We start from the raw sequence: 25630 nt of genomic DNA, 5'->3' as shown, positions 1-25630 counted from the left end.
GTAGAATCGTTTCTCAAGTTTAGCATTGTCTTTCAACTGGCACTGTAACTGAATCCAATTCCACCCTTCTATTAAGCCAGTGACTTCTCAGAGATGTAGAAATGCAAGTAATCTATATGAGCATGAGCTCATTTGCTTCACTTCTTTTTCTGTAAAATAAATTTCTTGATAAGAAGCAATTGTATGTAGCACGTAATGATGGTAGACAGATAGTCCATGAGTCCACTGATGGCAGAGCTGGCAGAAGCATTACTGGAAGATAACACAAATCCATATCCAGAATAAGTGCGTACCCCAGAGAGGCAGAGTCTGCTCCCTTTGTGGGGAAGAGGTCCAATGTAATCAACCTGCTTTTAGGTGCCTGACAGTACTTCTGGGGTTGGTGTCATAACCGGGTCTCAGCACTGGTTACTCGTAGAGACATTTTTGGTACTTAGTAGTGGCATTAGTAATAGCAAGGTCATCTTCAGTAAGAGGAGGAATATATTTTTAAACTCATTAGTAGTCTTGCTCCTGACAGTCTAGACACTTTGTTTATAGACCCATTGAGCAAATACTATGGTTGCCTGAGAAAGAAGATTACTGATACTCACAGTGAGTGTCATTGTGTCCACTTGATTATTGAGAGTCTTCTCTACAATAGACGTTCTTGGTGTTTATTCATAGGAGATATAAATATCTTCAAATCTGGGCTCATTCTGAAAGTTCTATCCTCATACCTCTTCCCTAGATTTCCAGTTTTCCAATCTTTTTCTTTCCAAGTCTCTGACCTTTCAGCCAAACTCTTTAACAACTGCCTGTGAATCAGAGCATATTTATATTTCTGGCCAAATAGAGTGGCCAATGAAATTTAAAAAATAAAAAACACAAATTGTACTGTTCGAAATCCTGCCTACTGGAAGGATTTTCCTTTATGAGTCTGCTTCAGAATCACCCTTGGTTAGGTTTGTGATTTCTCAGCTGTCTACTTCTGGATGGCATCGGCATATCCTGTAGATCTATCTCTTAACCAGGCTCAAGTTTTAATTTCTGATTCAACTAATTGTAAAGAACGTGAAGGCTTAGGCAATGGTTAAAGGAAAGGAAGCAGCGTAGCAGGGGTCAGTATCAAGAAAGTATGATCTACCTGCTCAATTTACTTGTAACTTTCAGACATGGCTCAGCTGAGTGTCTTACAACTAAGAATGTGAACATTCTTAGTTGATAATATATTCCTCCTGTGTATGAACAACTTTTTGGCTTTGGTCAGATAATACCCAGTTGGTGATAGGTATCTCAGGCTGAATGGTCACTGCATCCTACCATGGTTAGGCATTCAGCCTCTTCCAAGAGCCTGTAGCAAACATGATGCTATTTCTCCATTTTACATCTCTACAATTTTCATTTATTTTTCATACATTCTCTTTTCTTCTTGAAATATTTCAGCTAGTTCTCTATATTTTTAAACATTTTAAACATGATCACTTAAATTTTGGTGTTTATTATTCAGTCTTGGACATTTAAAATTTGAGGATCATGGATTATCAAAGTACAAATGTTTAAAGACTATTAGATATATATCTTTAGTTTTGTAAATAGAAATGAATAGGAGATAAGGGTTATTGAGTTATTTGTGCAGAGATGGTAATTGAGGCCACTGGAAGGAATGAGATCTTCAGTAAAAAGTATGTGGATTAAGAAAAGAGATCATAGGATATAATTTTAAGAAATACCCACATTTAATGTTCAGGGAGAACAGGCATTACGAGAATAACCAAAGTAAGAAAAAAGTAATCAGAAGAAAATTTCACCAAAAGTTAGGAAATAGAATATTTTTGAAGGAACAAATAATAGTATTAGACTGGGAAAATATCCCAGAGTTATTTAATAACTTTTGGTGACAATCTCTGTAGTCTAGCAGTTTTGAAGTATGCGTTTTGAAGCCTACTGATTGGACGCAAATACTAACTCTACCACTAATAATTGTGTTTTCTAGTTACAGTCTATGTGTTTCAGTGTCAGCTCTTATGGAGTATTAAATTAAAACATGTAACTAATGAAAATAATGCCTGGTACATGGGAAACCATAACGTGTTATTATCATCATTTATGTTACTATTCATTCTATCTTGGCAAAAGTGGCTCACTGTAGTGATAATGGGTAGGACACAGGCAGCAGATTGAAGAATAAATGAAAGTTAGATTCATGGAAACACAGAGCAGATAGTATTTTTCATGAACTATTAACACATTTGACTGGGAATGGTAAGAGAGGAAGTGGTGATGAAGTTAAAAGAAGATGTTTCTTAATTTTGGATAAACTTGAGAATTTTTACTTTCTGAAGGGAAATATTCAATGGAGGAAAGGTTATAGCAAAAAAGTTCCTGAGAACATAGAAGAAGTTACCAAAATGCAATAGGTAAAGGGATTTGTTTAGGGATAAGGAGGGAAGCCTCTTTATTGAGGCTACAGATGTGCAAGCAGGTTTGATAGTATCCAGATGGATTATTAATGGCAAATTGCCAATGTTAAACATTGTTTTATACCTTTTATTATATATTTAATTTATTCTTTAACTTACATATTTATTTAATTGATTATTTGTTGGTTCTTCAAGTCATTATTTAGCAAATGTTTTGAGAACTTAGTATCTGCCTAAGATAATGTTAGCAAATGGGGATATAAAAATCTTGAGAACTATAGTCTGTGAATTTATGGAGAGGCCAAACTGTCTGGAAAGGAACATATAAAGAGTAAAATCTGAAATATGGTGAGAGCCGTGAAAGATAAATACAGAGTGCTGTAGAAGCCTAGAATGGATTGAGTGGGTTGGTGAGTAGTTTGAGGGGCAGGATTGGAAAGCAAACCTTTTCTTGGTTTATAAGCCAAGGTAATACAAAATGCTTTTAAGTTTGGCAGCTGACTCTGACTTTTCAATGATGTTTTGTGGAACCCTGGGTTAATTTGGGATCTCCACAAGTTGCTACAGAGGCAAGCAGAAAATTATATAGCAGAACACAGGCCTCTGACCCATTCAGTTCACATCTAATTGGATCTTTATTATAATGGGGTCCTACATAAAATTTTGGTGTAATAGACATTTCTGCTATTAAATAAACACATGTTTAGTACTTTTGCCTAAGCAATTTTTGAAAGGAAAATCTGATGGAGAATCATTAGTTAGCATACTCCACAGATAAATTTTAAAAGAGATTTAGTGATTATTTCTGGTTTCAAATAATGCATATGGTTATTTCTTATGACACGGGCAATAAAAACTTGTCCTTCTTTACAAAGAATCTATAAATTTTAGGGAAACTGAGACATAGAGAAGAAGGCTTGTTCTTTAATATGCTTAGCATTTTGATAATGTTGGCCATTTAAACTAGATTATATACATGCATATGAAAAATTTGAGGAAATACAATTCCTGAAACATTTTTAGCATATGAAATGTTTAGAGTATTAGCATTCTTTCTAAAAAATTATCTGAACAAAGAATGCAAAATACAGATGGAAAATTATTATGCTGAAATTTTGATTACGATGTTTTTAAAAGAGACAAAAATAAAGGAAATGTGCTAACCAGGAAATAGTGCTAGCAACAATTCCAAGCAGAAAGAATGTGATATGCAGGAAAAAAAAGTCATAATTAGGATTGTGAGTCATTATAAGGTTAAAATGGAAAACGGAATCATATTAAAGATATTAAAGTCAAAAGTTACGGTTCCTTAGTAGCATTACCCAAGTCATATTACCCATATGTACTATTTTCTCTTCCTGTTTGGCTTATTTTGCCTCTGGTCTTCAGCCATTAACGCAAAATGAATTAAAATTATATTGTTCTGTTTTTCAAAGACTGCTTTTTTGCTTCTTAATTAAAATATGAGATTATAAAAATGTCAGACAACACACCTTCAGTTTCTCTATGTAACTGGGTTTCAGAACTATATTTTGAAGACTAGTCTGTTTCAATACGTAATTCAAGTGTTTACTTATATTTACAATGTGCAAAATTTCAGTAATGGCGGCTAAGAGATATAAGTGACTAAAATAAGATGGGCTTGATCATCCTTTCCACATTAAGAAAGACAATGAGATTGCTTCATTCGGGCATGTAAACAGAAAAAGAAAAAAAAAAAGAGCAAACAGGGAAACAACTTTTTTTCATTGTCCTCCCTGGACTCCTTTCTCTTCCGTACATTTTTTCCGTACAGTACATTTTTTTCTTCTTTAATACTCTTGACGAAAAGAATCATTATAATCTTAACAGTTCAGTAAATACTTGTTTACTTCCTCAGTTGCTAGAGTCTTACGAGGAGAAAAAGTGATTTTGACAATGCTCAGGAATAAAATAATCCAATTCTACTCAAGTGTCTCTGTGGTCCCTTATGGGCAGGCAAATGGTCAATTTCACACACTGCCGCCGCCTTCTTCTGACATGAGCTTCTCATAATTCTCCCTTGCTGTGTGTCTCATCCAGCATCATTGGCAGGAGCTCAGAATAGCACGTCTGATTTTCCTCCATTTTATGCATAGCTTACTATCTCTCAATATGCTGAAGCAACAGGAGGAGAGAAAAAAATTAATAGAGCATGAACAGAAGGAGGAATCAGCAGAAAGAAAAAGGGAAAGGTACTACAGACCATTTTTTAGGGCCCCTGGTTCCTTTAATTTTCCTTTCTGTTTCTCAGTGTTCTGACATCAAAGACCTAGACTGTGTGTAGGTTTGGCTAAATTTATCTGATGGCATGATCAGTTCCAGCATCCTTTAAATTCTGTGGCCTAAAAGGTAAAGACAAAGATTTGAATAAATCAGATACTTGCCGAAATTAACCAGTCAATTTATTTAAATGGCTCATTGAACAGTCCAGTGACATGACAACCACGCAACTAGTGGGAAAATGCAAGAAAAAGAGCAATCGGCTGGTTTTTTATACATGATGATGATCATTCAACTTGAAGTTTCATTTGGTCCTCCCTTCCCTGCACAGTTTCCAAGACATGACTGGTTATTTTTTTAACAGAAAACATAGACATAATTTCTGCCAAATCTGCTTCAGGATCAAGTTTAGTGGATCAAGTAAGACTATTCATTGAGTATTCATGAGTGCTATGACAAGGAGCTGCAGATTTTAAGAAATATGATTATTCAATACATTAGACATAACCACACTCCTCAGTCATCATTCCAAAGGAGGATATAAGACAACTGCGTATAAATAATGACCAAGACCACTACAAGGAAGAAATTATAATAGAAGAGAAATCTAGTTGAAATGTTAGTGATCTTATATTCAATTTACAGTTAAATTCAAGAACACTTCTTAAACTAGACTACATAAATAATCCTCAAGTGTGTGCATATTTGTAAACCATGAATTTGTAAGCATATTTTGTAAATCTAAACATGAAGAGAAACAAAGGGAGGATAAGAACATTGTGGATATGAAAAATATCCTACCATTGATAATACCTTTGATCTTGTGACATGAACAGCACCTGGATTACAAAATATATAAGAAATTTATTATCCAATAAAATGACAACTGGGTGATGTCAGAAAATGTAAATTGACATAGAAATATTGGCGGATTGATAATTCAAAATTCACAAAATTGGAAAAATTCTACTATAATACTTCGTTCTTAGAAATGTGGCCAATTAATTAATCATTGGAAGAATTGCTTTTTACAAATTATGACTAAGTGATTCATTTTTGCTTCATTTGCCTGCATACCAGGAACATACTCCTTTATGGGGTATTCAGTTTTTCTTTCTTTTTTTTTTTGAGATGGAGTTTCGCTCTTGTTACCCAGGCTGGAGTGCAATGGCGTGATCTCGGCTTACTGCCACCTCTGCCTCCTGGGTTCAGGCAATTCTCCTGCCTCAGCCTCCTGAGTAGCTGGAATTACAGGCACGCGCCACCATGCCCAGCTAATTTTTTGTATTTTTAATAGAGACGGGGTTTCACCATGTTGACCAGGATGGTCTCTATCTCTTGACCTAGACCTAGTGATCCACCCGCCTCGGCCTCCCAAAGTGCTGGGATTACAGGCTTGAGCCACCGCGCCCGGCCTTCAGTTTTCTTATACTGAAAGCTTTCTCTCTTTCGATTCTATTTTAAAGTCTCAGTTCTATTCCTAATAATAAGATGGTACTGACTACCTTTATATGTTTACCATATAAAGGATACAATACCATATTGTATCCAATCTATAGCATACCATAAAACCAATGTTTTTATGAGGAGTGCACCCACACCAAGTGATGCTTTAGAAATGTACGTGGATTTTTTTGGTTGTAAAAGTGTATTGGGAGCAACCACACACATTTCATTGGAGGATGACTTGGGTGCCAGACAGCCTGCAGTGTATAGGTTCAGCATATAACATGAAGAAAAAATTTTTAGCCCCTACAAGACCTTTTGAACTCTTGTCAGTTATTCATGCAAAGTCAAGCGAGGAGACTCTGTATTAATTGAACCATGAACCAAATTGTCTTTTACTTATAAATGAAATAATTTGTACTGTTTTACTTGACATTAAATTTTCTAGAAAACAATTATCAATTAAATTTAAAGATCAAACTTTGTTGTTTGAAATTTTACCAAAATAAAATTGCATTATCAATAAGAATGTCACTTCAACGTTTGAAGGAATAATTCCAAACTGTACTTTTCTGTATTCGCAGTTACTAGGTTCATATTTATTTTATGTATCAGTGTGATCTTCTGATCACTCAACTGTACCTCATATACTTTTATGCTTTTTAAGTATGCAAATGTACCAAGAGATTTTAAAAATTGAAAATGCAGATGGAAACCTGCATTTTATTTCTGTTCTCCTAGTTGGGAATGTTTTCTTATAATAGTTTCTAAAAATAACTACTATGGTTTTAATCATTTATAAAATAAGATAATGATAATTTTATATACCTCCTGAGGATATTGCCTTAAAAATGTCTGTAAGACTTAGATTTAAAGCAATGCAAAGAAAGATTCAAATGAAGGAAATACGGGCATGGTGGTTCTACATTTTTCTGAGTGGAACAACATTCATTAAATATTTAATTTCATTACCTGTAAGAATTTATGAGAATTAGACACAAGTTAGGAAGTGAGAATCAACCACTGTAGTTTTCCCATTAAGATCACTGATCCCTTTGTATTCACAAGTAAAAGGAGCTGTAGCTGACTTAAATGAGCTCTCCCTTTTCTTTGAAAAATAACAAAAACAAGAATGTAGCGTTCAAATAAAATTGACCCCATGAAAATCTCATAAGGTTTGTCAGGAAACATTTTTAGCCACTTACAACAGTATTCAACGGCCCCTCTTACAGGTCCTTTTATATAATAATCAATATATGCATAGAGAATTGGTACCAATTCTCTTATTTCAAGCTAGCAAGAAAAACAGATCAATAAATCATGAACTTTCTTAGCTTCTTCTTTTAACTTTAACAAAACAATTTTTCCAACCACTAAGCCAGCAGCCAATATTGTGATAAAGCTGTTTCTAAGTTCAGAATGTTCTGAGATTGAGACAGACCCCAGAGTTCATTTATTTATTTCTAAGTACTAAAAACAAAATTATAACTGGTATTCTTGATCTCTCTCCTAACATCAGAAAATGATCTTTTTTTCATTAACAAATGTAATAATTAGCAGGTGAAAATAAAGTATTTTCATCATTCATTTCTTCTTTCAAAGAGACTGTGATAGTAATAGAAATTTGATTAGCTGCAGCCTATAACCTAGATAAATTAGTAGAATTTAATAACCACAATTAATTACTGTAGTTTACACTTCTGGTTTATAAATATGGGAAATTATACTCTGATATAGAGGGTACCACAAATAAATTTGTTATAGCTCACTTTTAATAAGTGCTTACCATATTAAAAAAGCTAATTCATTTATCTGAGACTTGTCTTCTCTAGACTTCAAAGATGGTATTTGATTAAATGGTCTCAAAATTTCTTTCCCCTTTAATAATCTATTATAGTCTCTGTTTAGATGGAAATTCAGCTTAGATTATAGGACAGTTAGGTTGATTCTTAATCAGTGGATCAAAACTTCAAGATTAAATAAATTGGATATTTGTTGCATCTCTTGGAGCAAGACATACGAAAAATAATTATCAAAAAGGCAAGAGACACACAACTTTAACAGACACTAAACATCGTACACATAAAAAATGGAAATCTATGTGACTTCTTCATTAAAACCATAATTGAAGAGCATAACATGCATAATCAATGATAAATTTCTAAGTATGGTAATATGGTTTGTCTATGTGTCTTCATCCAGATCTCATGTTGAATTGTAATTGTCAATGTTGGAGGAGGTAGCCTAATGAGAGGTGATTAGATCATGGCAGCAGACATCCCTCTTGCTGTTCTCATGACAATGAGTGAGTTATCACAAGATCTGGTGTTTAAAAGTGAGTAGCAACACAAGAACAGAAAACCAAACTCAACATGTTATCACTCATAGGCAGCTGTTGAACAATTAGAACACATAGACACAGGGAGGGGAGTGGCACACACTGTGGTCAGTCGGAGGGCGGCTAGGAGAGGGTCAGTGGGGGATGGGAAGGGGGGGAGGGATAAAGAGGGGAGAAATACCAGATACAGGTGATGGGAGATGAAAGCAGCAAACCACCTTGCCATGTATGTAACCATGCAACAATCTTGCATGATCTGCACATGTACCCCAGAATCTAAAGTACAATTTATATATATATATATATATATATATACATATTTTTAAAGTGAATAGCACTTCCCCCTTTGCTCTCTCTTCCTCCTGCTCCAGCCATGTAGGATGTGCAGGCTTCCCCTTTGCCTTGTGACACGATTGTGAGTTTCCTGGGGCCTTCCCAGCCATCCTTCCTGTATAGCCTGTGGAACCCTGAGCCAATTATACCTCTTTTCTTTAAAAATTATCCAGTCTGAGATAGTTTTTTATAGCAATGTGAGAATGGACTAATACTTATAGTAAAGGAAGACCTAGATAAGAAAGAATAACTGCCTTATAAAAGATCTAGAGATTTTAGAGAAGACAACAAGACCAAATCCCACAAACAATGTGATGTGTTTAAAAGAGCAAACAAAGATCTTGATTACAATTGTGAAAATGCAATATCTCAGTTAATGAAAACAATAGAACCTTTATGCCCTCTGCTACGGAGATAACTTCTAAAAATGTTTATTTTAGGGTGTCGAAGCTGTGAAGGAACTTAGAAAAACTGGAGTAGTGAGTAGCCAATGTTAGGAGAAACATAGACATGTTGATGAATTTTAGCTAAATGTCATACCAAAGCTTTATTTTTAAATATTTTCTTGTAATTAAATATATTACCTTGTATAGTCAATAACAATCTTCAATCTGAAATACAATAACACTGTTTAGTAATGTTGAAAAAAGAGGGATTAGAGAACCAACGAAATTCTTCAAAATCTGATTCTGTAGAAGTGGAGGCTGAAGATGAATGTGTACAGAATCTGGATAATGAAAGTGACATCGCCTCCTGTATGAGCCTTGCAGACTCTAAAACGTCCATTTCTTATCCGTGATCCTGGCCACTTGGGAACATGGCCAGTGTTAGAAGACAATACTTTTCATTGGACTCATCGTATAAGTGGCCTGATTTATCACATTCCCACTCTTAGTAACATGAAACATATTAGCTGACATGAAAATGAGTATACTCATCTTATTCATTTGTCAAGAATATCATTCTACTCCTGTTCTTGTGTAGAAAATTAATATCATTAGAGAAGAAAAAAACGGTTCTGTTTTTTTCCAATTCTAGACATCATCCTAGTATTTCCATGACTCAAAGTAATGTAGCAGTTTCAATTACCTAGTAGCTAATATTGAGAAAATTTTACTTAAAACTCATGGAAATATTATGTTTTATTTCCATTTGGAAATTGGAATTCTGGAGGATATTTATCTCCCTGTGTTTCTGCTTGAATACTTTCCTTGTGTAAAAATATCCAAATTATTTGTTTCAGTTCCCATCTGTGAGAAAGGGTTATGTAAATGACCATGTGACCTATATAGAGGAAGTACTCCCTTATGGTTTAGTCCCTCTTACAATCACTGACTTGATAAAACAAATCTTTGCTAGAAATGTGATGCTGACCCACCTTTCAAAATAATCTATTAAAAAGCAGCCCTGATTGTCTTTGCATGGCAATAAGATGCTGATAAAAATCTACTTTTATCAAAAAATGCAAGCCAATTTTGTAGGCCTAATATATTTGTTTTCTGGAAAGACCCAGATTTTTTTTTTTATTTCTCTGATTTTAGTTTTCTTGCTAACTTCACATTAAACAAATAAATTAGTTAAGTGCAAAGTAATATTATTAGAGGAACTATTTCAAGAATGTCTCTGAAATTGCATTTTAATACCCATTAGACATGGTTCTTTTTCTCTATAAACCTCTCTCCAACATTGAAAATGCAATTTGGCAGCATTAAGCAAAAGGCATACTTGAAATAAAGCTTGATTTTCAATCACTGAGCTAAATCTACCTCAAATAAATACCAGAATTCAATTAAAGAGGAGTAAACTCTTCAGATTGACCCACTACCATTTCAATGCTTTCCTTCGTGTTTTGAAAGTTTTAATAGGGAACACAGGACTTGAGTTGAATCTAATGTGGGGAATCTGAATGATCTGGCTGACCAGAAAATGTTAAGAGATGGGGAGAATGATTGGTCCATGGGAGATAAAAGTTTTGGAGAAACAAGTTAGTAGAGAAATGCTTTCGAAATGTGGATGCTGACAAATGTGAAGCAGGTTCACGGTGCGCTGATTACCAGTTTGTGTGAGTCCAGTGAAATAGTACATGCACATACAGCACACGTTATAAGAAGCATATTTATCACTTACAGATAGGCAATGAGTGACAACAGAAGCCTAGGATGCTCCACAGCCAGTCCCTCAATGCTCAGGAAAGCTACCCAGGGTGGATCGCATTTTTGCTGTGCATGCCAAATCACACCACAGTGGAGGGACCCTCAAAGGCAGCCTACTCGAGTTATACATCTCAGGGTTACATTAACCACTGGACTAAACTGTGGAAGGACACTGTGTTCAGGGAAGATGAGGGAGCTGCAACGGAGCCTATAAGTATTCCAGCCACTTTCTCCTTACCTCAGGATCTTATACTCCCAGAACATTCTAGTTATTCTTGAAACCTACAGGCAAAACGGGGAACTGGGTTTGTCCAAGCCCACCCAGAGAAGAGTTTTGTAACAAGGAAGCATCATTCTTCAGAAAGCAGAATGGCCCCCAGATGGCTCTGGAAGACCCATGGGTCCTTTTATCAATGTTGTTGGAATACACTCAGAAGCAGGTGGTATAACAACATTGCAATCCAGAAGGCAAATCATCTATGAATATATGCCCAATTGTCTCCAGGAAGTAAGAAATTTACCCTGTTTACATCCATGGTTTTATATGCTGTCTATATTATATAGAGGGAACAGAAGGAGGATCCTCAGTAATCATTTGTAAGCATTTAGGCTTATTAGAATGGTCTTCTCAGGGCTCAGTACTTTCTTCCATAAAAGGGCACCCTCACTATGACAGACAAATTGCTAGTCGAATTGAGAAATGAATAAAGTCAGAGAGACTTTGTCAAAAAAGCAATATTCCTACTGGCACAGAAGCTCTGTAGAGAAGACATATTCTATACGGAACACAGAATTAAGATTTGCTCAATATGGTATGCCTACAATTGGGTAAGTTGGAATTTCCTTGGGAAGTTATTTTTGACAAATGTTGAAGAGAAAACCAACACCTATTTATAGAAACCAGAATTTTTTTTAAAATATCCTTGGAGTAGGGTGGTCTTTCTCAAACTTGAAGAGATAGCCAAGCCAGATTTGATTGGATAATTTAAAAGTTTATCCATGTGCCCAGCTCTCTGCACAAACTCCTCAAAGAAAGTAAATTCTCTGAGAGAGGCAACTGTATACTTTTTAAAGCGTAGGCTAAATATGATGTGGTATCAAAACCACAGATTTTTTTGAGAAGTTTAGGTGCCTATCTAAAAAATATTTTAAAGTAGGTTTGAAAAAAATCAGGATTATTTTAAGAATGGACATCTCTGTGAGAAGGGTTAAGAGAAACATTGAAAACACTTCCCCACAAGGTTATCCTCGGCATGTATCAATGTCTTAGTGAACAGCCACATGCTTGCAAGCCTTTGGAAGTGAGGATCTGCATAATAAATAACTGGACACCTACCAGAAAGCAGGAGAAACAGCCAAGATACGCATATTGATTCTGAAATCCGAAATAGCAAGCTGGAGAGAGAAGGGGACTATCACTAAGAACGCCATACCAAAATTCATCAGAGAAAATGCCAACAGGACAACAGGAGCTGTCTCATTCTTGATACAGTGAGAAAAGTGTGAGCTTCCAGTGACAACAGGACCAGGCACGACTCCTGTGGAGAGTAGACACAAGATAGGAGCTAATCTTTAGGCCATCCTCTTCCAATGGATGGTTACACAGGGATGGGAGTTGGGTGGGGAAATATTATCCTACTTTGGGAGGTGAAGGATAATCAGATAATGATTTTCAAAACTGAAGGGAGAGAGAGGCAGGGAGAAAATAAGACAAAGAAAATTACCTGGAATTTTTACTCTAGTGTATAGCTTGGTTTTAGGACCTGGCTGGTTGTGATTCTCATATATTAATAAGTGGGTTCCTGGTGAGGACTCCCTGGAGTTTAAGGGCTATACTGAAATAATGGCCATTCTGTGTCATCTCTGGTTAAATTTCTCCAAGCAGGCTCAGGACTCCTAAATATCTCTCTTTCAGCAGATAAAGCTCTCAAGATGTAAGATAGTATGGGGGGAATTCACTAGGGATAGGAGAAATTGTTTAGTTTAATCTTAAATGTTTACAGCATACTACATCATTAAACTTTGACATGAATTTGTTTGGGATAGTTTTACTAACAGTAAAAATAATCTCTTTACATTGAACTAAATTTGCCTCCATTTAATTCCTATGCATTGTTTCCTAACTGAACTCCAGGGAAGAATAATGTAAGTGTAATTCTTCTAAGTTACAAATTTTTAAATGTGTAAAGCGGTCATCCCAACCCAATTTTCTGTTTTACACAAAATAATTACAGGTCCTTTACCTGTCTATTTTATGGCATCAGTTCTGGAGACTTTATCTTCTTCGATACCTTTTGAAAATATGGTACCTAGAAGATAATTTAATTTCCCAGGTGTGCTCTGAGCATTAGATTAGGAATGCTCTCCATTATGCATATGCATTCTTCTTTATTTCTTTCTCTCCCACTGTGGTTCCCTCTGGGAAGGCATTTCTTTTTCTCATCATATAATTATTATTACAATATCAACATTGAACTTCCTTTCTCATTATATATTTTGCCCCAAATACTGTCTCCTTTATATCGCTATTTCTACAACATCATTCACAATAATGAGATCTATTTTCACACATGTGGTTATTAAATCAGCTCCTATTGTCTCTAGGTTTGTATGTCCATCATTAATTCTGTATCCTAAATACTTCAAGTAAGCAATTCCATTCGCCCACTGTAATCAATATGCATTTAATATTTCATTGGTTTTTACCACTATCAGTTAACCATGATTTTAACTAACTAGCACTTCCTTAATTACAAAGTACTAAAAATCATTTTTTCTTAATCTTTGGCAACATCAACATCAGCATATTTGATTATGAATAACAATATATTTAAAGATAAAGATGACTTCCTGATTTAATGCTTGATTCAATTTCCTCTCTAGACCCAGGAGGGAGTTATTTAAGAGATCCCAATTAGGAATGATTTGAATTAATTGGAGCAACATAACGTACACACTGCATTGCATTCCCAATTAAGTTAGAAAGAGATGGAAGATATTCTGCTGACAGCATGTCTTTATTGGGCTAATAGTCATTATTTACGTATCATCAATTCTTTATCTAATGTCAAGTATACTGTTTCTTCAGAACACAAATGTGCATTATTAAGAAACAACAATACCAGTGAATAATAGATTTAGTGAATAGGAATAAGACTGGAAAATGCAGCATAAATTGATGAATCCTCAAGTACCCAAATCTTAATTTCTGTCTGCATATACGAATGAGATGTCAACACTATGTAGAATTTGGATGACTCCCTGGGGCCCATTCTGACCTCAGATAAAAGCTAAATTTATTGAGCCTTAATTGATTTCCATTTGATACTGAAGTTAAAATGTATCAGGGAGCATGTGAAGATTCTTACAGTATTTAGAATATTCATAAAACTAAATTATTCTCAGAGGGAAAAATGCTTTAATAGTGACATTTTAGAATGGTGTTCTTTTAGTAATAATAATCACTGGTTCTTAATCTTAAAAAATATTAGCTTCAAACTATTAAACTATTTTTAAAAGACTGTCTTTATTATGTTTAATATTAAGTTTTACAATTTAATTCTAATTTTTGTCTGATGTTTTTATGTAATATGAACAAACATATGACTTGAATTAACATCGATGCTTTAAATCTCAGATTTGCCACTTGTTCTTGTGTTACAGTGTATAGTTTGCCTGATTCTCATTTTATTCATGTGTAAATTTAAGAATATATCATTTCTTTCCTGAAATGTTAGTTGCTGAATAAATGCATACATGTAAATGTGCACACACAGGCATATGCACAGAGGTGAGGGGAGAAAGAAAAGAAAGAGAGCGATTATTTTTTTTGGATCAAAACCTGTTCTCCAATGGGATGTTCTTTGCACAGAGGCAAATCCCTATATGTAAATGGTAGAACACTTTAATAAGATACTGTGATTTTATGGGAGAATTTTAATCAAAGAATTTAATTTGATAATATGTGCCTATTACATGTATATAGAATTAGACTAATCCCTCCTCCACATGACCCCTCTGATTGAAGTCAATTCCAAATTCTAGCTGATACCTACAAAATGTTAACTCAATGGATTGAAAAACCTCATTTTAAAAGAAATCAATTAATTTTTTTCTTCAAAAAATATATCTAGAGAGCCAAATTATCAGTTTGACTGATCCTCCCATCAATTCGCCAGTTGACTGGTTGTGGTTGTCAGTTATGCAGGCCTAGACTTAATTGAAGCTGAATAGAGTATTTTTCTGAAAGCCGAGGAAGCCATCCTGGATCCCAGAAGCTATTATAGTTTCATTACATGTAGTTTTGTGAGGCAAGTACCCAAACTAATGAAGTCTAATTTCCTGCAGATTAAAAAAGAGAAGTGATAAGATATCGCTGATGTTAGGTAAAGAAATTCTGAATATAGCACATTTATTCTGTTAAATTACTCATGAACACATGAAAACCTGGTTGCAAGCTGGTGGAGGAAGGCATTAGTATTTTCTTCCTTTGGGAGCTGTGAGGGTATGGGAAATTCAAGAGCCCGTTCTGTAATCTTAAAGCCTTTCAAGTAAAACCTCTGTGGGTGATCTCATTTCAAGATAAAGTTAAACTAATATCACAGGTCAAAACTTGCTAGCCAAGAAATCTAAAGAAAATATACAATTATCACTACTGGGAATGCATGTAATATTTGTAACCTGTATTATTATATGTCAACCCTAGGAAGAATTTGGATGACTCCCTGGGGCCCATTCTGACCTCAGATAAAAGCTAAATTTATTGAGCCTTAAAGAAGAATGTTATTTGTAATTGCGCTTAACATTGCATCAATTTTGAACAAATGAACAATATATGGGTATAAGTACCTATATTCTAAAAAGATATCATACCTACAAATATATAGTACTAGGAAGTTATCAGTAGAAAATCAACTGTCAGTTTACTAGAAATATCAGGTAATTCAGACTGTCCTACGTTAAAAATCAGTCTTGAAAAGCACATTATGGCTATCATAAACCATTAAAGGTGGTATATAACCAGGGGGAAAATCCTTTAAAATCCTTCACCTCTACAGTTCACAAGCCATTGCTACAATTCACAACTCGTTTGTTAGAGTCTTAACCGCCCTCAGCTTTGCCTTGGGCCATTAACTAACAAACCAGTCATTAACTGCTAGTAATGACCATTTTCCCAGGGATTATTGCTTAATTGAACTCTTGTGTGGGACCCATTATTTTCTGAGATGTCAAAATAACTATGCATTAAGACATTTCTGTAATAAAATCACCTCCTGGAATAAACAATGTGAATGTCAGAGAATTAAATTGTTCAGTGTACACACTATTTAAAATACATTACTTTAATGAACAGTTTTGATGTTTCGAGGCAATATTCTCATTTTTTCATTCTCCTGAGCATATCCGTCATGTAACTTAGATGTAGAATTAATGTGTATTTTTCTTCAATAAAACATACAATGTCAAGACATTTATATTAGTAAACTGTGTTATATATTCATCCGAGTAAGGCACATTTGATTATTAGCATTCTGCTCCTGAGAAACAAGGCAGGTTTGCTTGCGTGTTGCCATGGAAATAAATTAGGAAGTATAACCTGTCTACTTATCAATTTTTATTAATGCAATCAGCCTACCTGCTTAACCCATAAGTAACAATAGCACATTTAAACTAAGCCAATAAAGCACTGTAACTCTAGGGGTGCCAGTTAAAGTAAATAGGATAGAAAATTGCTGAAATAAAAAGTCTGAGTTATGTGTCATAGTTATGTGCCCCATTAATATTACAGGATAAAGAATGTTGCCATTGAGAGGGCTTTAATGTTGGAATTACAATCAACTAACATTTACTGAGAGGAGGAGAGGCAACTGAGACAAGAAGTCAAGAACCCTCCTACTGTATTGAAGCAGTTGTATATTAAAATTTGAAACTAAAGGAATCCTAATTCAATGCTTGCCAAATAAAGATGAAAAACGTAGCGGATGTTTGATTGTGATTATTGAACATGTGCTAGAATAAAGTTTGCCTTCCTACAATATAAGAAGAACAAAGCTTTCTAAGCCAATCAATATCAAGTTACAAGGTCAACAAATAGTTAACCTGTGCAACATAATATACACATTTTTGAGTACTCCAGACCCATGTTTATTCATCTCTGCAGATCCAACTTAGCTTAGAAATAATTGATGTCAGCTATTCAGACTGACTTGATCTTCAATGCTTACCAATTACTAAGATTTTATAAAGGTTTTTGCATTACTGTCAGGGAAATAGCCAATAGACATACATTTATTTTCTGAAGTGAGAGAAAAATTTCTCGAGTATCATTATCTTGTGACTAGATTAAGGTAACACTTTTCTCATAACAACAGAGACAAAAATCTAATATTTATAAAAATAATCTTTAAATCTTAGATGAGGTCATATTCTTTTAAATATGATCACTTAGTCATACATTTTTATTTTTTATCTTCAACTATATTCAGTTTCTCAGAGTTTACTATTCAGAAAACTGAAATTTAATGACAAATCATTATAACTTTCACACAACAGCATAATCATAAATGTGAGAATTAAATCGTTATTTAATATTCACTTGATAAATCAAATATTTAACAAATCAAATATTGCACAAAAATATTTTTGTTGTAACTCATAGTTATTTGAATTATAACATCCCATGAATAATTTACTTTTCTTTTTGAGACAGAGTCTAGCTCTGTTGGCAGTGCTGTGATCTCTGTTCACTGCAACCTCTGCCTCTGGGCTCAAGTGATTCTCCTGCCTTAGCCTCCTGAGTAGCTGAGAGATAAAGAACTTTTTAAAAAGATTATCTCGTATTTACGCTAAGAAAAGAAAAGAAGGTTATCAAATACAAAATCATCCGTTTTGTGGATCCCTATCTATCCAGTCTGTACATAAAGATGGCTATAACATCTTTAACATTTAAAGGTAATGTGGGTAGACAGTTAATGTTTATTATGCATCAAGCCCAAGGTGGATTCTTAAAACATATACTGTCCCATTCGTCTCTAAAATAAAACAAGGTGATAAGATACATACGTGGTGGGGTCCAAAGTGGCTCCTGCCGGAGGTCATGGCGCTCGCGAAGGCGAGGTCATCAGTTCAAGCCTAACCTGAGCAACCTCATAAAGCTCAAACTGATTGGCAAAAAAAAAAAAAAAAAGATACATACATGGTATCAAGTTTATAGATATGAAACTGAGTCATAGGAATGATAAATGACATTCCAAAGTTAACAAATGGTAAATAGCAAAGACACAACTAGAACCACAGTTGATCTTGTTAAAAGTAATGCAAACAAAGCAATTACTTTTGCACCAACCAAATGTTTCATAGAATATTAGAGATGTAAGTCCCATTTCCTAACTACATTCCTAACAAATACACAACAAAATATTTTTGAATTACATTTGAATTACAAAAAAAATTACATTTTTGAAGATGTAATTTATGCAGAGATTGTGCTTGACTAATGGAAGTGATGGGAATTGAAAATATAAACTATGGTTATAGGGCTATAAATGAGTCTATCAAAAAAGTTAATTTTTTTTCTTTTTTTAAATGAATGTTTATATTTATCCCATGCCATGCAATTCGTCCATTTAATGTATACAATTCAATTTTTTTAGTTTTTTCCATAAATATGGATGACTGTCTTGTCAGTTATTGAATAATTTCACAACTTAAAAGTAAGCCCCATCCTCTTTATTCAACATTGCCCTAGCCCCCAAAATCTAAGCAAACACTAATGTGGATTCTGTCTCATAAATTTGCCTACTCTGCAATCATATAGATGACATCATATAATATGTATTATTTTGTGACTGGTTTCTTCCACTTCATATAATGTTTTCAAACTCCATTCATGCTATTTATTCCATTGTAAGGATGTATCATATTTTGTACATCCATTCATCAACAGATAAACATTTATTTGGGTTGTTTCCATCTTTTCACTATTGTGAATAATGTTGCTATAAACATCCATGTACAAGGTTTTGCACAGACCTGTTTTCATTTCTCCTATGTACATATCATTCTAATGAGTTGAAGTGCTAGTACACCGTGGTTTTGATTTGCAGTTCCCTGATGACTCAAGACATAAAATACTTTTAAGTGTTTATTGTCTTTTGTATATTTTCCACGGGGAAATTTCTGTTTTGATCTTTTACCCATTTTTCATGGGATTTTTGACTTTTTATTTACTTTATTGAATTGTAAAGATTTTTAAAATATAAAATTTTCAGAGCAAATAATGATTTGCAAATATTTTCTCATTCTGTGGGTTGCCTTCTCCCTTTCTTAATAACATCTGTTGAATGGAATACTATGCAGTCATAAAAAGAATGAGATCATGTCCTTTGCAAGGACATAGATGGCACTAGAGGCCATTATCCTTAGCAAACCAACACAAGAATAGAAAACCAAATACTGCATGCTCTTGCTCATAAATGGGAGTTAAATTATGACAACATATGGACACAAAGAGGAGAAAAACCAACACTGGGGCTGGGTTGAGTTTGGGAGTGGGGAGAGGATCAGGAAAAATAAGTAATGAGCACTAGGCTTAATACCTGGGTGATGAAATAATCCGTGTAACAAACCCACATGATGCAAGGTTACTTATATAACAGACCTGCACATGTATCCCTGAACTTAAAATAAAAGCTAAAAAAAGTGAAACACAATTTATTTTATATTTTGATAAAGTTCAATTTGTATTTTTTACTGGTTTCTCATGGTTTTGTTTCATTTCTAAGAATGCACTGCCAAATCCAGGCTCAGGAAATATTTTCCTGTTTTTCTTCTAAGAGTTCTATTGCTTTAGCTCTTAACATTTAGGTCATAGATTTATTTTCAGTTAATTTTGTATTTGCTAGGAGGTGATTGCAACTTTTTATTATTTTGAACGTGGCTATTCAGCTGTTTTAGTGCAACTTGTTTTTTATTTGTTTTGCTTGCTTGTTTGTTTTTATTAGAGACAAATTAGTGGCTCATATCACTTTTTGAAAGACTTTTTCTCCATTGAATGAATTTGGCACTCTTTCAGAAAATCTCTTGATCATAGACACATGGGTTTATTTCTGGACTCTCAATTCTATTCCTTTGAACTATATGTTTTTCCTAATGACATTAGCACAACGTCTTCATTATTGTTGCTGCATAGTAAGTTTTGAAATCAGGATGGGGGCCGGGCATGGTGGCTCAAGCCTGTAATCCCAGCACTTTGGGAGACTGAGGCGGGTGGATCACGAGGTCAAGAGATCGAGACCATTCTGGTCAACATGGTGAAACCCCATCTCTACTAAAAATACAAAAAATTAGCTGGGCACGGTGGCGCGTGCCTGTAATCCCAGCTACTCAGGAGGCTGAGGCAGGAGAATTGCCTGAACCCAGGAGGCAGAGGTTGTGGTGAGCTGAGATGGTGCCATTGCACTCCAGCCTGGGTAAAAAGAGCGAAACTCCGTCTCAAAAAAAGAAATCAGGATGTTCTTTTAAAAATTTATTTTGGATCCCTTGCAATTTCATATAAATTTTGGAATCATGGGAGGCCGAGGAGAATTGCTTGAACTGGGAGGCAGAGGTTGCAGTGAACCAAGATCACAGCCACTGCACTCCAGCCTGCAGATAGAGCAAGACTCTGCCATCTCAAAAAAAAAAAGAATAGAATTAATTTGTCTATTCCTACCAATTAATCAGTCAGAATTCTGATAGAAATTGGGTTAAATCTGCAGATCAAATTGAAGAATATTGATAACAATATTAAGTTTTCTGGTCCATGAACACTGGATTTTTTAAAACTCATTTAGATCTTTAATTTTTTGAATAATGCTTTATAATTGTCAGAATATAGTTGTTCTGCTTTTGTTAACATATATGTGATAAGGAATTAAGATCTAAAATATATAGGGAATTTACATGATGCCATAGCAAGAAAAATAAGTAATTTAAAAATTGGCCTGTGATTTTCTTTTTCTTGTGATGTCTTTATCTAATTTTGGTATCAGGGTAGTACTGAACTCATAGAACGAGTTCGGAAGTGCTCCCTTCTATTAAACTTTTTGGAAGAGATTTGTTATTAATTCTTTTTTAAATGTTTGGTGTAATTCAGCAGTGTACTCAACTAGGCCAGAGCTTTATTTGTGTGTAGTGTTTTGATTATTAAAAGCCTTCACTTAATATAGGTTAATTCAGATTGTCTATTTCTTCTTGAGTACATACTGTTTTGGGCAATTCATTTTAAAATCAATTTAGCAAAGACAGAAGAAATATGCATTCATACTGTCTTTTATAATTATGTAATTGCCTTTACTAGTGTTCTTTGTTTTTTTGTGTTAGTATATGGATCTGAATTTCTGTCTTGGCTAACAGCCTGAGAAAGAATTTTAGCGATTCTTGTAAAGTGTCTATTTTAGAAATAAGTGTTCTAATTTGTGAGAATCGGTAATATTTCTATTTCATTTTCATTTTTGAAATATAGCTTCACTGTATGTAAGACTTTTGGTTGACTGTGTCTATGAACACTTTGTATATGATATGCTATTGCACTGCCTTAGGCTTCCCTCATTTCTAATGACAAGTCAGTTGAACTGGACTTGTTGGAGTTCCCTTGCCAGTGATGAGTTCTGATTTTAGGCTTTTCTTTTCCCCTCTTTCAAATTTTTTCCTTGTCTTTGGCATTCAGCATTTTTACTGTGATATATTTGTGGATCACTTTGCATTTACACTACTCAGAGTTCGTTGAGCGCCAAGGATCTGTACATAATTGTTTTTCAGTAACTTTGGGAAGTTTTTAATTGAGTTTTAAAGTATTCTATGTGTTCTTTTCTTTCTCTTCTCCTTCTAGTACTGCCGTTATTTTTATGCTGGTGTGATTAATAATGCCCACATTTTCCAGACATACTCTGTTCCTTTCTTAATTCATTTTTCTTTGTTATTCAGATTGTATAATCTCTATCAGTCTAACTTCAAATTTGCTAATTATTTATTCTGCCAGTTCAAATCTACTGCTGAGCTACCCTACTACATTTTTTACTCAATTATTCCACTTTTCTAGTCCAGAATTATTACTTCTGTTTCATAGTATCTATTGCTCTGTTGATAATTTCTATTTGATTAGCTGTTGTCATCATATCTGCCTTGAATTCTTTAACCATGCTTCTCTTTCAGTCCTTGAACGCATTTATAATGGTGTTTTGAAGTCTATTCCTGTTAAATCTGACATCTGTTTACTCTCACAAGCAGTTTTTGTTGCCTGCCATTTTTTTTTTTTTTTGCCCATCTCATTATATATTTCTTATGTTTGGAAAGTGAACATTTTACAGAATACATAATAGCAATTCTGAGTAACCTTCTCCCAAGCTTACTTGTATTTGCTCTTTGCTTATTTATTTATGACTAGCTGGATTTTTTTAGTGGCACCTACTCCTCTTCCCAGTTAAACCTCTGATATTATGCCTGTTATGCCTCATCAGGGCAGTTATGGATTGAATTGAGTCTCTTCAAAATGTATATGCTCATGTGCTAACCTCCAGTGCCTCAGAATGTGACTTTATTTGGAAATAGAGTCATTGCTGATGTAACTTTTAAGTTAGGATGAGGTAATAATGACTAGAATGGGCTCCGAATCCAATGTGCCCAATGTCCTTATGAAAAGAGGAAATCAGCTAGGCATTGTGGCTCACGCCTGTAATCCCAGCATTTTGGGAAGCCGAGGCAAGTGGATCACCTGAGGTCACGAGTTTGAGACCAGCCTGAACAACATGGTGAAACCCTGTCTCTACTAAAAAATACAAAAGAATTAGCCAGGCATGGTGATGAGCACTTGTAATCTCAGCTAATTGGGAGGCTGTGGCAGGAGGATCACTTGAACCTGGGAGGCAGAGGTTGCAGTGAGCTGAGATCACGCCATTGCAGCACAGCCTGGGTAACAGAGCACGACTCTGTCTCAAAAAAGAAAATAAAAGAGGAAATCTGGAGATAGACATGTACACCAGGAGAAAACCACAAGAAGATAAAAACGGAGATTGTAGTGATGCTTCTCCATGATAAGGAAGGTAAAAATGACCAGCAAACCAAAAGAAACTAGATGAGAAGCATGGAATGCATTCTCACTCACAAGCCTCATAAAAGACAACATTGCTAACACCTTGATCGTGAACTTCTAGCCTCCAGAGCTGTAAGGCAATACATTTCTGTTGTTACAGTTTGGGTTACATTGTTATGGCCACTCTAGTAAAATAATATAGGGCATAGCCTCGGGTTATCTCATAGTCTTTCTGGTATGGCAGTGGTTTTGACAGTGCTCTCATTAAACTCTTTCTTGACCTCATTCAGCTGTTCTGTTCCACTAATTGCCAGTTGGTTGCTCTATAGTCTTCAACAATATTCTGAATCATAAATTGATCCATATACAGGGCCAATCAAATTCAGGCTCCCTGGAAAGGATAATTTGTGTGATCATTGTTTGAGATTTTATCCCAAATGGGCTCCTCCCACTTATTTCTTTCTCTAGTTCTCTTAAAGAAGCTGGCATAAAGTTTTGTCTATATGCTGAATGAATACAATAATCTCTTCCCAATTTCCCTTCATTACAACCTTTCCTGTTTTTGAGAGAACTCTTAGGTCTGAATTTCTCCACATTCTATTCCATGTAGAAATAATTACTTTGAGATAAGATTAAGAGATATGTGTTCTATGACTTGCTTCTCTCCAGACTCCAGGCAAAATCTCCAAACCACATCTCTGGAGCTTGATATGGAGACAGTGGTGTTCTTCACTCTGAGTGACACCTTACTTAAGTGACTTGAGTGCTTCATGGTGGTGTAGGGAAAGTAGCCTTAGATTTTCCTACTAACTCTTCTGATATGGAATTACTACCTTAGGAATAAAAGCAAGGGTGTTCAGGGCCCCAGGATTGTTAGCAGTACCATGCCCAAGGTAGTACCATGCCCAATCCATCTCATGATTTAGAATGAATGGAAGAAGCCACCATCACTTGGTTAAATTCCTTTGCAACTTAGTCTCAGTAACATATAGCTGGGTTCAGGATGAAAAGTGCTGATGTCCTGTCTTTCCTAGGAAAATAATACTCAGATGGGAAGCTAGGGGAAGACGCAGCCCTTTATTTTTGGTTGCACCCATTTGGAGTTGATACAGACAACAGAAAGATAAATACTGGGAAGAAGAGGGTGGTTCCCCAGCAAAGGTCCCACCTTCAAGCCTGGATACCTACAACCCTAAATGAGAACAGGCATTCCTGATTTCAAGCCCCAAATCTGCCTTTTGTCCTGCCATGCCCCCTATCCTGTACCCATATAAACCCCAGACCCCAGGCTCCAGAAACAGAGAAGGAGATGAGCAGATGAACAGAACAGAAGAACAGTGTGGCAGAAAGAAGAGAAGGGGCATCTGAACACCAAGTGGACTTCGGCTGGGGATGGTTAGAGAGGAGATTGGCTGCTGGAGAGCCAAACTCCAGAGGAAGATCATCTTCCCACTCCATCTCTCTTCCAGCTCCCCATCCAACCTGCCGAAAGACTCCTCCACCACTCAATAAAAATCCCAATTCATCCTTCAATTCCACATGTGACCCAATTTTTCTGGGACTCTAGACAAGAGCTCAGGATACAGAAAGCTGTTACACTGGTCCTCTGCCCTTGCTAAAAGGCAGAGAGCCCACTGAACTGGTTGATACTTAAGCCACCCATGCATGGCAAGGCCAAAAGGGCCCTCTGTAGCACATATGTATTTGGGATTTGAGAGTCACAGGCTCCCACACCTGGGTGCTGCTGTGGGGCTGAAGCCTAGGGTTGCTTACTCCAGCTCCTGTACCAGCAGTCTGCATGCTTCACTTCCTGTAAGGGGTTTGAGCAGTAGTAGTAGCCTGACAGACAAGCCACACTCCTGTTGCATGTCCTCCGAGGGGAGTCAGGGAACTCTCCTCTTTTAGAATGATGTTTCTATTTTGCTCAATATAAAGGGATGAATAGGAAGAAAGTCTCAGTTCAAATATCTCAAATTCTCACTATTCTTACAAAATGCTATAGATTTTTTCCAGAAATATCTTGTATATATTTCCCTGATATCACTTCCTGAGACTTTAAATGATTGTTTTTAAGTAATTTTCACCATTTCTGCTGGAGTGTGGGTTTATGGAGTTCCTCATCCTGTCATGTTGTAAATGCCTTTTAATATTTTTGAATGTGTGAAAAACACTAATAATAAAGCCACCATGAGCTTGTGTTTTACCTTTTAAAAGACACCAATAATATAAGACACAATGAGCTTGTGATTTAACATTTAAAAATTTAATGCAATGCTCAAGGAAAATGCTACCCTAGAAAGAAAATATAACCTTAAAATCTGGCAACTGCTCTAGCCTTATTCCTGAGATATTCTTTCAAGGTAAGCCCAGGCTGTCTTAACTCACAGTAACATATGCCTACAGATTTAAAGCTCTAAAATTGATCTTCTACCTTACCATTTGCAAATAGTAATATAATTTATTTGATACATCTAATAATTAAGTTTTGAATAATTAAGTGGCCCATTTAAGATACAATAAAATACAGATTGTGTTGTTATTTTTTGTTTGTTGATGAGTTTGTTCTGTTTATTTGGAGAAAGTAAAAAAAAACAAAGATAACATTATTTCCTTGTAAAAATAATTTAATTGGAAAAACACTAATCGT

Source organism: Callithrix jacchus, chromosome 4, assembly GCF_049354715.1.
Source record: "Callithrix jacchus isolate 240 chromosome 4, calJac240_pri, whole genome shotgun sequence".
NCBI lineage: Eukaryota > Metazoa > Chordata > Mammalia > Primates > Cebidae > Callithrix > Callithrix jacchus.
Note: the sequence above shows the minus strand (reverse complement) of the source record.